At 41.1% G+C, this 19,536-nt stretch overlaps 1 pseudogene; it reads left to right on the plus strand.

The window, feature by feature from the left end:
* The first annotated feature begins 820 nt into the window (after nt 1–820).
* The window catches only part of LOC139538247 (titin-like), a 190,420-nt pseudogene continuing 171,704 nt past the window's right edge, over nt 821–19,536 (plus strand).

The raw sequence follows: 19,536 nt of genomic DNA on the forward strand, positions 1-19,536 counted from the left end.
AACACGAATCTGTTCAACATGTCACGGAGCACATCATTGACCAGAGCCTGGAACACTGTGGGAGCGTTGGTCAATCCGAATGGCATCACCAGATACCCATAGTGCCTACTAGCTGTGTTAAAGGCTGTTTTCCATTCGTCTCCTTCCCGTATCTGAACCAGGTATTTATGTTTTTTATTGTTAATACATTTGCAATATCTAAAAACCTGTTTTTGCTTTGTCGTTATGGGGTATTGTGAGTAGATTTGATGAGGATTTTTTTTATTTAATCAATTTTAGAATAAGGCTGTAATAATAAGGCTGTATTATACATCTTTGTATATAAAGACAGGAAAACGTACACGTACTAACATAGCTGCCACAAGTATTTAGCAGCCATATGTAAACAATGCCCCTGTTCCTCTAATGGCATAATTTGTTCCAAACTTGCTGCGTAGGTGATTGGGGTAGCCCAGGATCTGAGTGACAAGCAAAGCCACGCTTTCCATTTGGTCAATAAATTAATAGCAGGTACTTTTACATTTTAGAACAGAAATTGACATAATGGTAGCATTTGGGGATATGAAAGATTGTCCTTATTCAAGAAGACAGTCATTCAAAGCTAAACGTTTTGTGTCAAAAGAAAGACAGATGAACCCAAGCAGTGACAAGAGTGCCTGGACAATGTTAAGTAAAGTGAGTGACAGGTGTGAGCTTGCATAATATGGCTTCCCATCTCCCATCAGCCCCTCTGAGTGGCAGACCAATAAGGAGAGCGGATGCACTGATGATGCTGATTTGCCCAGGGGTATAAAAAGTAACACAACCATATTGTCACTTCTGAGCAGTTGGAGCATTCCCAGCCTTGCCTCGGGTGTAGGGATTGCATAAGGGGAAAAAACTAAACTACACAGCTACACTGTGTGGTTTTGTTTTTTTGGGTTTCTTTGAGGCTAAACTGTTCTCACATTGGATTTTCTGACAACATTTCTGGATAAGGAGATTTCTGATGAGATAAAACTCCGGGCTTCCCCCAATCAAATCCAGGCACTCTTGTGGATACAAGTAAGTCATTGTAGTTCATTAAACCTTGACCTATACAAATGCAGTGCTTGTCAATTAATATTGTGTTATCTGTATATACTAATTCCCAAAGAATAATGTGACAATTGGTGATTTCCACCTAATTGGAGACACGTGTCTCAAAATATATTATGGGAATCATTTAACATTAAGAATATTTTATTTTAAATACATACCTTTTCAAGGTTTTTTCTATATGGTGCAATGATTTGAGAAGCTCCCAGAATAGCTCGTATAAGCGTTAGTGGTGTCCCAGCTGCGGAGCAATGTCTTTTTAAGGGAATCAGCAGCAAGGCTATCAGTTGCACCTCCAGTTATGTGTCACATGGTGACTGTCAATCAAGCCTGGTACCGAGTATTTTTAGAGCGTTCCAATTTGTGTTACATGGCTCATCAAAAGTTTACAGTTTTGGATAGTTTTCATACAATATTTTCGATGTGATGAAGGCTATAATTGATTGTTAAGGCAATGCCTTAGTTAATTGTTGCGCCAATGTATACTTTCTGAACAGTATATACTGTGGCCATTGTTTAATGATATTTCCTGCAATTGAGATCAATAAAAGAACTGTGGAGATTTCTCAACGTGAAGTTTTTCAAAGTTATACTTTCTGAAGTGATATTCTGTATATCCGGATGAAGAATAACTGTTCTCTGCTAGCTTCATTGATGTTCCATTCTATGGAAGTTGTGATATTGTGTTTCATTAAGGCTCCCAAGTGGCGCAGTAATCTATGATAATGCATCTCAGTGCAAGAGATGTCACTGCAGTACCTGGTTTGAATCCCATCCGGACGTGATTGGGAGTCCCATAGGGAACAGCGTCGTCCGGGTTTGGCTGTCATTGTAAATAACAATGTGTTCTTAACTGACTTGCCTAGTTAAGTAAGGGTTAAATAAAAAAATATAAAGGCCTAAGGAATCTATATTTAATGTGCGTTGTATCTAAGGATGAAATGTAATGTGATACTATAGTGTTTAATGGCTCATATTTTTGGGTTGAATAATATGTCAATAAATTATTGATTCTAGGCCTGTACTGTATTGAAAGTACAGGCCTACTAAGTTTAAGCTGTTCTATCTATAGGCCTAGACAAGTTCTTAAAATATTAAGCTTTAAATTTGCAGTGTTTTGTACATTGTTGGAAATGACACATAGTCTTTAAATTCATGACTGGTTTATTAATACTTGATTCCAAAACCTCATGTTGATATGTTATCCAGCTGCTATTTAAAGTTGACTTGGTGGATTATGTTGTATCTGGAACTGGAATGGCAATGGCAGACATTTTAGGACTTAAACATAGGCCCAGTCAAGGTGTTGTATAGGCCTAGTGTAACTGTAGGCCTAACAGCTGACGTCAAGGGATATGTTCTGTTCAGTTTGAGTTATAAATAATCTATTACACACCTATTAGTTACATTGAGTAACACTTGCCTTACCCTTAGTACAGTGTACATACAGTGTAACATTGAGTAATTACAGTACTTGTTACACTGTACTTACAGGACTACTTGCACAGTAATACACTGTAATGTAATGTATTACCTTAACTTTAAATATATCAACATTAATTTAACTGGAAATCATTAAACATTGATGTAAGGCCAGTTGGCCATCTGTTATTTAAGTGTGTGTGTGAAGCACAAATCTCCTGAGTGGTAGCTAGCTTGTTACTGTCTGGTCTGTGAGCTGTCACACGGAGCTGTGGCCCTGGTGTTTGGCCTAACACCCAGATCTCATGGATCCTCTGATAGCTCAAGTGACAGTAAGCCAGGTGCTGGATATGACACAAGTTATTAGACACTCATTGGCTAATAATACATGCTGGGTTCATTTGATGTATAGGTTTTCTTTGCATATGTAAAAGATGTAAAAGAAAGATAGACTCGTCTTCATTGGTTTGGTGATGTGACACAAGTGACGTAACACTCAAATAAACTAAGAATTTAGTTCAAATGTAGAGTTCAAATGTATTTGCCATAAAACTACTGTAAAAGATGTCAAAGAAAGATAGATTATTCTGATTAAACCTAGTACTGGAATCAAAGCCCTTTCGATGGAGAATCTCCATTGACAATGCTTTTTAGTCATGGATTAGGCTTAGTCTGTGTCTGGGAAACCTGCCCTCAGTGGCTAAGTTTAAATGTATATGTGTGCTTTGTTCAGGGATTTTACCATTCAACTATTGTAAAAGATTGATAAAATAGATTTATGGTGTGTGAGTGATTTGGTGATGTGCTTTGTTGTGTCTCTTAGGGTGCCGTCCACAATGTCAACACAGGCACCAACATTTACACAGCCTCTGCAAAGCGGTGTGGCACTAGAGGGTAGTGCTGCAACGTTTGAGGCTCAAGTTAGTGGTAAGGAGATCTCTTATGTTCTTCAACTATACCTCATGGATATAGCTGAATGTCCAAACATACAGTACCTAGTCAAAAGTTTGGACACGCCTACTCGTTCATGGGTTTTTATTTATTTTTACTATTTTCTACATTGTAGAATAATAGTGAAGACATCAAAACTATGAAATAACAGATATGGAATCATGTAGTAACCTAAAAAGTGTTAAACAAATCCAAATATATTTGAGATTCTTCAAAGTAGCCACCCTTTGCCTTGATGACAGCTTTGCACACTCTTGGCATTAGAAAATAAGAAAAATAAAGAAAAACCCTTGAATGAGTAGGTCTGAATATGTTGAATCATTGATGTAAAACCGCAGATATAAAGCATTTTATTATTATTTTTTTATTTCTGAAGTTTTTAAACAAGTAATAAGTACCCTATTAATGAATTGGATTCCCAGACACAGATTAAGCCTAGACCTTTAGTAAAAAGCTCTTTCAATGGAGAATCACCATTGAAAATGCTTTTGAGTTCTGGACTAGGCTTAATCTGTGCCTGGGAAGCCGGCCCTATGTGATATTGCAGGCCTTTTGTAGTTCCTGAGAGAAAATGTCTCAGCTTTCCTCTGAATTGTAACTGCTTGTTCGAAATCATCACCAAATTCATCACCATCATCATCTCTGCTCAGTGCTGACTAGAATGTTGACTTGATCTAAAGGTAATCCAGTTCCTGAGGTGAGCTGGTTCCGTGATGGCCAGGTTCTTTCCGCTGCCGCTCTGCCCGGCGCACAGATCTCGTTCAGCGATGGCCGCGCTGTTCTGATGATCCCTGCTGTGACAGCCGCACACAGTGGAAGATTTTCTGTGAGAGCCACCAATGGTGCTGGACAAGCCACTAGCACCGCTGAACTTCTTGTTACAGGTGAGAGAACCAGAGTATTATGTTATGTTATTTTTTTTGCCAGCATATGCACTGTGGTTTCTCCTAATGGTTACTAATGGTTACTGCACTCAGGTAAAACATTGAACGTTTGTGTCTAATCTTCTGCAAACTCAGGGGTCTTTCAGGGCCTCTTGCTTGGGCCACTTGATAAAACAGTGGTATTGTTTGAGGTTGTTCTAGCTAGCCAATGCTTTGGCTTGCAGTTTTAGACAGTGTCCTGCATCATACTAAGAGTAATCATGGCTGCAAACATGAAGGGCAGCCAAAGATAGCATAGTATTCATTATGAATAAAGCTCTTAAAAGCAGCCTGTCCAATTGAAGTGACTGACCACCAGTACTGTAGGCCTTCATTGCTCGCTACTTTACAGAATTGTTCAATTATCAGCACTCATTTGTAATGATGAGAGTGGTAGCTGCCATGTTGTTTACATTTTACACATCCAATAATGAGAACCAATATTGAATCGGGAAACTGTTGTTTGCAACTTACTATTTTACACAAAGCAAATGTATGTTCAATCACCTTTAAAGTAAAACAATACAGTAGGTGTTATAATTGACCTCCTTGTCTACTGCTACCACTGGACCCGGCTTAGGAGCAAATGTAACGTCGGACAATTTGGATTAAAATCTATATTGCGATCCAAACATCTTCCGTAGAGACCTTTACCCTACATGGTGAATGATACGTAGATACAGTGGGGAGAACAAGTATTTGATACACTGACGATTTTGCAGGTTTTCCTACTTACAAAGCATGTAGAGGTCTGTAATTTTTATCATAGGTACACTTCAACTGTGAGAGAAGGAATCTAAAACAAAAATCCAGAAAATCACATTGTATGATTTTTAAGTAATTAATTTGCATTTTATTGCATGACATAAGTATTTGATACATCAGAAAAGCAGAACTGAATATTTGGTACAGAAACCTTAGTTTGCAATTACAGAGATCATACGTTTCCTGTAGTTCTTGACCAGGTTTGCACACACTGCAGCAGGGATTTTGGCCCACTCCTCCATACAGACCTTCTCCAGATCCTTCAGGTTTCGGGGCTGTCGCTGGGCAATACGGACTTTCGGCTCCCTCCAAAGATTTTCTATTGGGTTCAGGTCTGGAGACTGGCTAGGCCACTCCAGGACCTTGAGATGCTTCTTACGGAGCCACTCCTTAGTTGCCCTGGCTGTGTGTTTCGGGTCGTTTCGGGTCGACCCATCTTCAATGCTCTTACTGAGGGAAGGAGGTTGTTGGTCAAGATCTCGCGATACATGGCCCCATCCATCCTCCCCTCAATACGGTGCAGTCGTCCTGTCCCCTTTGCAGAAAAGCATCCCCAAAGAATGATGTTTCCACCTCCATGCTTCACGGTTGGGATGGTGTTCTTGGGGTTGTACTCATCCTTCTATTCCTCCAAACACGGCGAGTGGAGTTTAGAGCAAAAAGCTCTATTTTTGTCTCATCAGACCACATGACCTTCTCCCATTCCTCCTCTGGATCATCCAGATGGTCATTGGCAAACTTCAGACGGGCCTGGACATGCGCTGGCTTGAGCAGGGGGACCTTGCGTGCGCTGCAGGATTTTAATCCATGACGGCGTAGTGTGTTACTAATGGTTTTCTTTGAGACTGTGGTCCCAGCTCTCTTCAGGTCATTGACCAGGTCCTGCCGTGTAGTTCTGGGCTGATCCCTCACATTCCTCATGATCATTGATGCCCCACGAGGTGAGATCTTGCATGGAGCCCCAGACCGAGGGTGATTGACCGTCATCTTGAACTTCTTCCATTTTCTAATAATTGTGCCAACAGTTGTTGCCTTCTCACCAAGCTGCTTGCCTATTGTCCTGTAGCCCATCCCAGCCTTGTACAGGTCTACAATTTATCCCTGATGTCCTTACACAGCTCTCTGGTCTTGGCCATTGTGGAGAGGTTGGAGTCTGTTCGATTGAGTGTGTGGACAGTTGTCTTTTATACAGGTAACGAGTTCAAACAGGTGCAGTTAATACAGGTAATGAGTGGAGAACAGGAGGGCTTCTTAAAGAAAAACTAACAGGTCTGTGAGAGCCGGAATTCTTACTTGTTGGTAGGTGATCAAATACTTATGTCATGCAATAAAATGCAAATTAATTACTTAAAATCATACAATGTGATTTTCTGGATTTTTGTTTTAGATTCCGTCTCTCATAGTTGAAGTGTACCTATGATAAAAATTACAGACCTCTACATGCTTTGTAAGTAGGAAAACCTGCAAAATCGGCAGTGTATCAAATACTTGTTCTCCCCACTGTAGATGTAAGTTTCCTATTTAAAAAGTGACTGGTATACGTGGTCTCTGGGTAGGCCGAATGAAAATTAAGACAAATAGTGTTACAATTTCCCCTGGTCTCCACCAGTTGCATTTGCCCCTAGTCTACCCTAGCCAATGGACATCTGTGGTGCTGCTCACTTCCACCACTTAAAAAACAAAAAAAAGTCAAATTTTTTTAAACTTATTTTTCCATTTAATTTATTATTACAGCGGAGACCGCGCAGCCCAACTTTATTCAGAGACTTCAGAGTATGACCGTGAGACAAGGAAGCCAAGTGAGACTGGATGTTCGAGTTGCAGGAATCCCTACACCTGTGGTAAAGTTCTACAGAGAGGGAGCTGAGATACAGAGCTCTGCTGACTTTCAGATTGTTCAAGAAGGAGACCTTTACAGTTTGTTGATTGCCGAAGCCTTCCCAGAGGATTCTGGAACTTACTCTGTAAATGCTTCAAACAGCAGTGGACGGACTACCTCCACTGCTGAACTGCTGGTTCAAGGTGAGATAAAGTTGATCCAGTTGATTTGTGGTGTGTGATTATGGGCAACATGTTCTGTCCTTAAATTTGCCGTGCTCCAACCATATCGCCTGCGACACATTTTAGCGTGCTTTGGGCTTTTGGAAATCCGCCATTGTAACAGCCTTCTCTGGGTTACAAGATAATTCCTGTTTCAATTATTTAATTGTGCATTTCCTTGCTGTTTTTTGGACAGAAAATATAAATAATCTAGCCTAGAGAGGTGACTACCTACACTGTAAGCCATTTTTAACTCAAATACTTCTAGTGAGTTGAACTCAGTCATTATTACTTAAAATGTTTATGTGGTACAGACTCAAAACTAAATGAGAAGTCACATCAACTCTATTTTTTAAGTTATCTTTTTCCCCAGCATGCTCTACCGAATGTAGACTTTTTGTAATTGTTTTTAATACCTGTGTATTTGCATGCATATTGAGTGATTGATACATCTCATGCTACACAAAGATAAATAACATACATTTTTCTAAACCAATACTATAATTGTTATTTTTGGGGGGTTACTGAAATGTTACTGTTACTGTTACTGAAATGGTTGTTCCATATGAAATGGCTTATGTAGTCTCCTCACACTGTTCCTAACTCTGGCAGTCATTATGATACAAATATCAACTGTTGGATATCCTAACTCTGGCTGGATTCCAATAGGAATTACACATCACTTTGCAAGCCAGCATAATGTGACTTGCAGGTAGGGTTGTGAAATTCAGGTACATTTTCAGGTTTTCCAGAAATCCCAGTTGGAAGATTCCTGGAAATCCTTCAACCAGGATTTTTTTGAAAATCTGGACATTTTGGGTAAATTACCAGAATTTTGCAACCCTACTTGCAGGCCTGATGTTGCCTGTAATCAATGAGTTTCAGGCACCTGTATTAGGGTAAAGCTAGGTCTCAAAATAAGGCCTCATGAAATATGTAATGTATTGTCATAGAGAACTTATTATAATGATAACATGTGCCTGTTAACTCATTTTGTAAAGGCTGCAGGACTGAACATGAATGAATTCTGTCACTAACAAACACACTCATGGGTGGTAACTCTACAATTCACTCGAAAAGGCAAGGCACACTGGGAAATTATATTGGAGGTGTGGCTTAGTGGGTGTATTCCATTTTTTTTTTTTCAAGCTGATACAACTCAAATCTGGAACCCCTTCAGGGTCAGAGTGACTATCATTTTGATTATTGACTACAAAAATAACTTTAAGTAACTATAAATATATGAAGTAGACCTTCAATGAGCAAATGCATTGAAACTGAATGGAAACTGTGAATGGCTCAAAGGGCCCGTGGGCAGTGAATTCCATATTGACATGTAGCCTAAACTGAATTTGATTTACAACTTGTTGTCATCATGTTCAATAATTTGATGGAAAATTCATCTTTATATTTGTTTCTGTCTAGGGGAAGAAGCTGTGCCTGCCAATAAGTCCAAAACTGTTGTGTCAGCCTCCTCTCAGACCAGAGTTGAGACAAGGGTAAATAGACATGAATAGACATCACATTTTTATCTCTGTCTGTTGACGCAATCTATCAGTCAGATAAAACACTAACCTTTTATGTTTTATTTTCAGAGTATGGAGGCTCATTTTGAATCCTCATCCTCATCCATGCAAATGCGTGTTGAAGGTGGTGTAGTGAGCCACCAAGCACACATGACCCCACCACGTGTGCCTCCAAAGCCAACCTCAACCTCCAAGTCCCCAACACCACCATCTCTTGCAGCCAGAGTTGCAGGCGGACGTCATCAGTCACCATCACCTGTGAGACATGTCAAGGTGCCCACTCCGGCCCCTTTTAGGTAAAACACTTTATATCAATCCTACATAAGATAAAGTGTTTCATTGAATGCAACAGACAGGTAGTTTACCTCAATCTCCATAGGGAATAAGACCATGGGTATCATGTTATTTTATCATACAGAAATGACTAGGTATTTAGGCTCCCTAGAAATTACCTTATAAAACAGTAATTACATAATAAACATATTACTTACTTATTTGTCTATTAACACTACAAAACACAATTTTGGTAATATACAAATAATATACATTTTTAAATGTTTTGATATTTTCTCTCTCTTTGTTTAACACAGGCTTGTATCCCCCTCATCAAGACTGTCTGTGTCCCCAATCAGACCAGTTAAATCCCCACTGACCACACGCAAAAAGGTAGCCCATGGTCCTGATGTCCCCCCACCATGGAAGCAGGGAGACTTGGTGGAAGGTTCCAGCAGCTATTCCAGCAGCATGACTTCTAGTGCCACCCATGCCCAGGCTTCCATGTCTGCCACCCATGTTCACATGGAGCAGCACTGGGAGGGATCTTATGGATCGCAAACGACTGGTGCCGCTGTATCTGGTGTCGCTGTGAAAGAGGTAAGGAAATTCCTATTTCATAGGAGCCGCTCTCGCAACTCTCTCTGTGGCAGAGACATCTTGAGGCTGTTGGGTGTATGTGCATGAGCGTTCATAAGGTAAGATTGTGAAAGGCTTTGATTAGCTGATTAGCTTTCTTTTTGAGGAAACGGGCCTAAATCAGTTCAAATATCCTGTACAATGAATATTTGACTTCCTGGATGTATTTTTGGATCTAACATGACTTAGGCTCAGTTGTCTGAATTTAGAAAGTAATGCCTCAGCCCTCTAAAGATGTGATGATTGTAGCTATTTAAGATTGCATCTATTATCAATAAGGTGATAGTGACATGTATGTATGCAGCTATTATCAATAAAACTGATAATGACTTTGATTGGATCCTAACGGTACTAATGTATGCTAGGAGGCACAGCATGAGGTGGATGATAAAAGCATTGCTGTAGCTACTGTGGTAGCAGCTGTGGACCAAGCTCGCAGCCGCAAGTCTGCTGGTTTTACACCAGAGCCGGTTCCAGAGCCGGTGCCGGTGCCGGTGGTGCAGCCCGGTACAGAGACACAGCACCTTTAGCTCCTCTTCTACTGTGGTGTTAATGTCCACAACAAGGGAACAGGTAGTTCATTCATTAAAAAGTACAACCCTGTCGTCCTTCCCTTCACTTCCATTATTTATTTATTTCCCTTTCTTCTGTCACCACACCCCACATCGGTAGACCCCACTCACGCTTAACAACATTATCCCTGATAAACATAGACAGTTTTCCATTTTAAATTGGTGTCATTTCCCCATACCCACATACGGTATTTGACCTCACAACCATCTGTGATTTTGTAACATTCCTTCTGGTTTATTTTTCACATTCCCTTTGGTGTGTTGTTGAGCTCTCCTCTAATGTTGATATGTGTTATTAATATTATCATTATTTATACACCTAATATACTGTATAACTATCCTGCCACTGGCCAGTTCATAATATAGATCATGCCAGACTCTATAGCTGTTGAATCAGCTAGAGACACACACTGATGACACTGTGGTACAGCACAGAGAAATGGAAATCTCCACTGTCACATGTATGATGACAACCAAGGAGCAGGAAGCTTAAAAAATGGCACTTACTGTATTGTTTTGTTTACGCCTCTGAGCACTTTCCCAAATCGCTCACATCAACTATACAGTATGTTGGCACTATTTAAGTTGAAGTCACTGCATGAACCCATTTTCTCTGCACTTAAGGCAGTGATTTAGGTACGTATTTTGAACATACCTATTAGAAAAGGAAAATTCAGTCTCAAATCTGTTTAGCACGTGTCCGAGTGCACACAAGTCTGTTGAGCAGATCCTTGGTAATTCTATTGTGCACCTGCATGATTCATTTTCAACATTACACAACCTACTCAAACTAACATGATTCCATGCTTTAACGATGACATGTTATTACCAGGTAATGCACATCAAGACTTGTTTTATATACAGGGGTGTGGAGTTTGTCCAGAGTGTTTGTAATCAGAATGTGAATCTGTTTGCTGTTGAAGTGATTTCTGCCATGGATGATGTGTATGCTATCTATGTGCTAGATGACATTGATTGCTTGTTGTCTCAAAGGTTGAGGGTGGGAAAAAAGCGGAGGCAAAGGCTACAGTTGTTGCTGCTGTTGACCAAGCACGTGTTCGGAAGCCTATGCATGGAGAGAAGGGTCATGCTGGAGAGGAATCTTATGAATCTGATTTAAAACAGCAGTCAATGCTGTCTACCACTGAGCAACAAGTCACAGTGAAAACTGAGGCTGTGCATATACCAATGATACCACCAATGGCAATTCAAACAACAGCTGATGACCAGAGTATTCATGTAACCCAGGTTTGCTATCTTTTTATTATGAAAAGATGCTTATTGCCAAGTTTTCTCCGATAACGTTATATTCAATGTCCTGCTTGTTATTCTAATTTCTGCATTGAGTTTATTGTCCTCACTCTATCACACTCTGTTGGTTACTTTAGATACGAAGAAGTACAGAAACTACTATCGACCACGTGGATGCTGCCCCTGCACCATCCCCAATTCCACATTTCACAGTTTCAAAAGTTACTGTTCCTAAACCTGACCCTAGCTATGAGGTAAGCATAGGTCAAATCAGGCAAGCAGTGGTACACAATTGTTGTAGTGCTTCAGTTAGTATACAGTGCATTCAGAAAGTTTAGACTTTTTCCACATTTTGTTTTGTTACAGTCTTATTCTAAAATGTATTAAATAGTTTTTTCCCCATCATCAATCTACACACAATACCCCATAATAACAAAGCAAAAACAAGTTTTTAGAACATTTTGCAAATGTATACAAAATAAACAACTGAATATCACATTTACATAAGTATTCAGACCCTATACTTAGTACTTTGTTGAAACACATTTGGCAGCGATTACAGCCTTGTCTTCTTGGGTATGACGCTACACGCTTGGCACACCTGTATTTGGGGAGTTTCTCCCATTCTTCCCTGCAGATCCCCTCAAGCTCTGCCAGGTTGGATGGGGTCTCTACATTTTCAGGTCTCTACAGAGATGTTCGATCGATTTCGAGTCCGGGCTCTAGCTGGGCCACTCAAGTTCATTCATGGGGGCCGTTACCAGAGTTGTCCCGAAGCCACACCTGCGTCGTCTTGGCTGTGTAAGGGTTGTTGTCCTGTTGGAAGGTAAACTTTCGCCCCGTTCTGAAGTCCTGAGCGCTCTGGAGCAGGTTTTCATGAAGGATCTCTCTGTACTTTGCTCCCTTCATCTTTCCCTCGATCCTGACTAGTCTCCCAGTCCCTGCTGCTGAAATAAAGACGTGGCCAAAAGTTGAAAATGACACAAATATAAATTTTCACAAAGTCTGCTGCCTCAGTTTGTATAATGGCAATTTGCATATACTCCAGAATGTTATGAACAGTGATCGAATGAATTGCAATTAATTGCAAAGTCCCTCTTTGCCATGCAAATGAACTGAATCCCCCAAAAAACATTTCCACTGCATTTCAGCCCTGCCACAAAAGGACCAGCTGACATGTCAGTGAGTCTCTCGTTAACACAGGTGTGTGTGAGTGTTGACGAGGACAAGGCTGGATATCACTCTGTCATGCTGATTGAGTTCGAATAACAGACTGGAAGCTTCAAAAGGAGGGTGGTGCTTGGAATCATTGTTCTTCCTCTGTCAACCATGGTTACCTGCAAGGAAACACGTGCCGTCATCATTGCTTTGCACAAAAAGGGCTTCACAGGCAAGGATATTGCTGCCAGTAAGATTGCACCTAAATCAACCATTTATCGGATCATCAAGAACTTCAAGGAGAGTGGTTCAATTGTTGTGAAGAAGGCTTCAGGGCGCCCAAGAAAGTCCAGCAAGCGCCAGGACGTCTCCTAAAGTTGATTCAGCTGCGGGATCGGGGCACCACCATTACAGAGCTTGCTCAGGAATGGCAGCAGGCAGGTGTGAGTGCATCTGCAAGCACAGTGAGGCGAAGACTTTTGGAGGATGGCCTGGTGTCAAGAAGGGCAGCAAAGAAGCCACTTCTCTCCAGGAAAAACATCAGGGACAGACTGATATTCTGCAAACGGTACAGGGATTGGACTGCTGAGGACTGGGGTAAAGTCATTTTCTCTGATGAATCCCCTTTCCGATTGTTTGGTGCATCCGGAAAGAAGACAAGGTGAGCGCTACCATCAGTCCTGTGTCATGCCAACAGTAAAGCATCCTGAGACTATTCATGTGTGGGGTTGCTTCTCAGCCAAGGGAGTGGGCTCATTCACAGTTTTGCCTAAGAACACATCCATGAATAAAGAATGGTACCAACACATCCTCAGAGAGCAACTTCTCCCAACCATTCAGTAACAGTTTGGTGACGAACAATGCCTTTTCCAGCATGATGGAGCACCTTGCCATAAGGCAAAAGTGATAACTAAGTGGCTCGGGGAACAAAACATCAATATTTTGGGTCCATGGCCAGGAAACTCCCCAGACCTTAATCCCATTGAGAACTTGTGGTCAATCCTCAAGAGGCAGGTGGACAAACAAAAACCCACAAATTCTGACAAACTCCAAGCATTGATTATGCAAGAATGGGCTGCCATCAGTCAGGATGTGGCCCAGAAGTTAATTGACAGCATGCCAGGGCGTATTGCAGAGGTCTTGAAAAGAAGGGTCAACACTGCAAATATTGACTCTTTGCATCAACTTCATGTAATTGTCAATAATGTCACGATCGTTATAAGGAGTGGACCAAGATGCAGCGTTGTATGTTTCTATCCTTTATTTTGGAAGAGAAACTAAAAGAACAAAAACAATAAAGCGAGCAAACGAAACGTGTAGCTCAGAGTAGTGCTCACAGGCAACTATAGCTAGACAAGATCCCACAAAGCACAATGGGGAAATGGCTACCTAAATATGATCCCCAATCAGAGAAAACGATAAACAGCTGCCTCTGATTGGGAACCACACCAGGCCAACATAGACATACAATTCCCCTAGATAACCCACCCTTAATCACACCCCAACCTAACCAACATAGAGAATAAACAGCTCTCTATGGTCAGGGCGTGACAAATAAAAGCCTTTGACACATGAAATGCTTGTAATTATACTTCAGTATTCCATAGTAACATCTGACAAAAATATCTAAAGACACTGAAGCAGCAAACTTTGTGGAAATGAATATATGTGTCATTCTCAAAACTTTTGGCCACGACTGTACATCCCCACAACATGAGGGATGGTGCCAGGTTTCGTCCAGATGTGACGCTTGGCATTCAGGCTAAAGAGTTCAATATAGGTTTCATCAGAACAGAGAATCTTGTTTCTCATGGTCTGAGAGTCTTTAGGGACCTTTTGGCAAACTCCAAGTGGGCTGTCATGTGCTTTTTACTGAGGAGTGGCTTCCGTCTGGCCACTCTACCATAAAGACCTGATTGGTGGAGTGCTGCAGAGATGGTTGTCCTTCTGGAAGGTTCTCCCATCTCCACAGAGAAAATCTGGAGCTCTGTCAGAGTGACCATCGGGTTCTTGGTCACCTCCCTGACCAAGGCCCTTCTCCCCCGATTGCTCAGTTTGGCCGGGCAGACAGCTCTAGGAAGAGTCGTGGTGGTGCCAAACTTCTTCCATTTAAGAATGATGGAGGCCACTGTGTTCTTGGGGACCTTCAATGCTGGAGAGTTTTTTTGGTACCATTCCCCAGATCTGTACCTCGATACAATCTTTTCATGGAGCTTTACGGCGGTTCCCTTGACCTCATGGCTTATTTTTTGCTCTGATGTGCACGGTCAACTGTGGGACCTCATGTAGACAGGTGTGTGCCTTTCCAATCCAATCAGTTGAATTTACCACAGGTGGACTCCAATCAAGTTGTAGAAACATCTCAAGGATGATCAATGGAGATACATTTTGAGTCTCATAGCAAAGGGTCTGAATACTTATGTAAATAAGGTATTTCTGTTTTTTATACGAATGCTCACTTCATCCATATACTGTACATCGTTATCCATTCCATTATATTTTTAAGTGATCGTCCTTAATATTGCTAAACAAAGCAGGCCATATCTTAATGTTTTGTTCTGATTCGTGATGATAATGGTATTTTCCTTGGTTTGGTCAGGTTTCAATAGCAGGTTCTGCTATTGCCACGCTGCAGAAAGAGTTATCCTCTACCTCTGCACATGTCGCTCAAAAGATCATTTTGACACTCAGTTACAGACTGAGATAGGCGCTAGGTTTACAGGGGGAACGGAGCAAATGTATAAGACTTTGGAAACAAAGGTTTGTAGTCTGGAGTGTTGTGCCCTCTAAAATAACACTGTGTGGAGTTTCACCTCACTGAGTGGTATTGGTAAACCTCCTCTTCACCATAACGCTGAAGCCACGCTACGTCCCCTTTGTTTCAGAATCCATTTGCTTCGTAAAGAAAACCTAGCTTGCTCTCCTCTTCGACCTCTTCCCTTCGTCTTCATTTATCTGTTCCCAACCTGTTGTCACAACTCTTCTTCTTTCTAGGATTAATTCTTAACTTGCGTCCATTTCACCCATGTTTCACCACTCCTAAAGTCATAGTTCAGATACTGTACTGTTTGTGACTTTTTGTAACTTACATGCATTTTAACAGATTGTTGAGACTGCAGCAGTCCCATCCCATGCAGAAGAGCCAGTTATGCCACCTATTCTTGTAGCTGTAAGTATTTCTCTAGTGGCTTTATTTCAGGTCATATACGTTATTGTTGTCTATTCAAGCATCATTTCCAACTCCATCTATGTCATCTATGTCAATATTTTGTCATATTTTAAAAAATATATTTCTTTCAGGGCTTGAAGAACGTGACTGTGACTGAGGGTGAATCTGTGACTCTGGAATGTCAGATCACTGGTCACCCTGCCCCTGGCATCATGTGGTTCAGAGAGGACTACAGAATTGAGAGCTCCATTGACTTCCAGATCACTTATGAGAGTAAATGTGCCCGTCTGGTCATCCGCGAGGCCTTCGTAGAAGACAGCGGTCGCTTCACTTGCACTGCTACTAGCGAGGCTGGAACCATCAGTACATCCTGCTACCTGCTTGTCCAAGGTAAACAGGCAGTTTAGTTTTTTACATTCCTGTGTACAATGACTACTTACTGTTGAGGTTGAATACTGTACTGCCAAATGGTTAATTGGGTGTATTGGTATATGAATGTGCTAATACTTGTATACATTTCTTTCTTCTAGTAACTGAGGAGATTGAGACCAGGGAAGAGATGACACAAGGGCTGACACAGCAGGAAACGATGACACAGCAGAGAACTGTCACTGTGTTTGACTTTACAACTAAAGAGAAACAGTGAGTGCCAACTATTTTCTACCACTACATTATGAATATAGTGAATCTTCACTGTTTGAGTTTTTCAAATGGGGATGAAAGAAGTTGGAGTAATCCTATTTCAGATTCATTAGTAGAGGGTCCGCAGTCTAAAGTAGAGATTTTCAAGGTTCTTTTATGCTCAACGTTTTAATGTTTCGACTAAGGCCATCGTAAGTCTAATCTTATTTCAGGCACTTTTTGAGATACATTTGCCCTAATTACTGTATATTTCCAATGTCCTTCTAGCTTTGCTGTTGAAGCAAATGAGGAGACCATGTCAGAGGTAAATGTCACCACCGCAGGTTCACCAGTAGATACTGCAGATGCTGTCGCTCCCTTCTTTGTCAAGAAGCCAACTGTACAGAAGTTGGTGGAGGGCGGAAGAGTTGTCTTTGAGTGCCAGATCGGAGGCAGCCCCAAGCCCCACATTATCTGGAAGAAGACTGGAGTGCCCCTTACTACAGGATACAGGTAGCCTACTTGTGACACATTTTCAATGAATCTCTATTATGCATTTGTAAGAGTGTATTGATAATTGATTGTACTGTTTACAATATATGACTTATTCGTCCATTAGATATAAAGTGCACTACAATAAGGAGAGTGGAGTGTGTAAATTGGAGATCTCCATGACGTTTGCTGATGATGCTGGAGAGTACTCCATCTTTGTCAAGAACCCGCTTGGAGAGGAGTCTGCCTCAGCCAGTCTACTGGAGGAAGGTCAGTCTCTTTAATCAGAATGTTGCTTAATCTCATGGACTACAAATCCAGTAATATGATGCATCCTAAATGGCACTCTGTTCCTTACATACAGTAGTGCACTACTTTTGACCAGAGCCCTATGGTCCTTGGTCGAAAGTAGTGCATTACATAGGGATTAGGGTGCAATTTGGGACACACACATTTTCTAAATCTGGGCCTGTGAAACCAGACCATAATGTCTTAACTTTTGTTTATACATTGTATATTTTGTTTACAGGGGAATATGAAGAATACATGAAGAAACATGAAATGACCTATAATACTGAAGTGACTACGGTGCAGGCGGATGTTTCCCCTGTTGTTGTGAGCGAATATGACGAGGACCAGAAGTACATCCAGAGAATGGCACAGATGCAAAGCTTTGTTAGAACGCAGGTATTTGGATGTATAAAAAAACGACACACTAACCTGGGTACCAATCTGTTTGTGCCATCATGCCACTCTTTGTCATGCCATATGACACCGAGTACAATGAGTGGAATGTTAGCACAAATCGACTGGTACCCAGGCTAGCAATGCGCTATCATTGTGACGTTATGGTATTTGATTTGTTCTCAGACACTTGTTTTGAGACAAGACATGCTTTATTCCAATGTGTTTTTACAGGAATTCCAGATTTCTTCATTTGAGGAGAGGATTATCCACGAGATTGAGATCCGCATCTTGCAGATTACCTACCAACAAATTGTGACTGAGGATCGGGAAGAGATGGTGACTGTGGCAGACCGTGAGGCTGTACAGTCAGCCTTTAGTACTCCAGTTAAAAACTACAGGATCATGGAAGGAATGGGTGTTACTTTCCACTGCAAAATGGCAGGAACTCCACTACCCAAGGTAGTAAAGAAACCATGTATTTTTATTTGATAGAAAGTGTCCATTCCACTTCATTTAAAATTTATATTTTATCTATTCATCAAGTTTTTCTTGTCTCTCAAAAGATCGTATGGTACAAAGATGGCAAGCGTATCCATCATGGGGGCCGTTACCAGATGGAGAGTCTTCATGATGGTAGAGCCAGCCTGCGTCTTCCTGTGGTGCTGCCGGAGGATGAAGGTGTTTACACAGCATTTGCCAGCAACATGAGTGGAAATTCTGTGAGCTCTGGGAAACTGTATGTGGAGCCCACTGCCATTGCAGTAGCTCAGCGTTACACGCCTGAACCTCAGGCAATGCAGAGAATTAGGTGAGATTTGTGTTACCAAATGTATTTTAATGTATATTTGTTTTAACATCATAAAAACAAGTATCACTGATTTTGGTATTTATTTGCTCAGGTCTCAGTCCCCAAGATCTCTGAGTCGCTCTCCCGGACGCTCTACTAGTCGCTCTCCCGGACGCTCTACTAGTCGCTCTCCCAGACGCTCTCCTGCAAGCAGGCTTGATGACACTGATGAGAGTCAGCTGGAGAGACTGTACAAGCCTGTGTTTGTCTTGAAGCCACAGTCATTCAAGTGTGCTGAAGGGCAGACTGCCAGATTTGACCTGAAAGTAGTTGGTAGACCCATGCCTGACACTTTCTGGTTCCACAATGGTAAGTGATGTGAAAACATGATACATCGTCTAGGATATGATTTATAAAATAAAATATTAAACTATTATTCCTTTCTTTGTTCTTTTCAGGACAACAAGTTGTCAATGATTACACCCACAAGATAGTGGTGAAGGAAGATGGAACTCAGTCACTGATTGTGGTTCCAGCCATGCCCCGTGACTCTGGAGAGTGGACGGTAGTTGCTCAAAACAGAGCTGGAAAAAGCTCTGTGTCCATAACACTTACAGTTGATGGTAAGATCTTTGTATCGTATCTGGTATACTCATTCCTCATTTTAAAGCAAAAAAATAATTGTCAGTTTGTATCGATACATCATAAACCAGGGCTTTTCAATGTCGGTCCTGGAGGGCCGAAACACTTCTGTTTTTCATCCTCTCCTTGCAGCCCTCCAGGGGCAGAATTGAAAAGCCCTGTCATATACAGTGCATTCAGAAAGAATTCAGATCCCTTGACTTTTTCCACATTCTCTTACATTACAGCCTTATTCTAAAATCGAATAAATAAGACATTTTCCTTATCAATTTGCACACAATATCCCATAATGACAAAGCAAAAACAGGTTTTTTGAATTTTTTGTAAATGTATAAAAAAAATGTTTAAGTATTCAGACCTTTTGCTGTGAGACTCAAAATTGAACTCAGGTGCATCCTGTTTCCATTGATCATCCTTGAGATGTTTCTACAACTTGATTGGAGTCCACCTGTGGTAAATTCAATTGATTGGACATAATTTGGAAAGAAACACACCTGTTTATATAAGGTCCCACAGTTGACAGTGCATGTCATAGCAAAAA

Source organism: Salvelinus alpinus, chromosome 14, assembly GCF_045679555.1.
Source record: "Salvelinus alpinus chromosome 14, SLU_Salpinus.1, whole genome shotgun sequence".
Classification (NCBI taxonomy): Eukaryota; Metazoa; Chordata; class Actinopteri; order Salmoniformes; family Salmonidae; genus Salvelinus; species Salvelinus alpinus.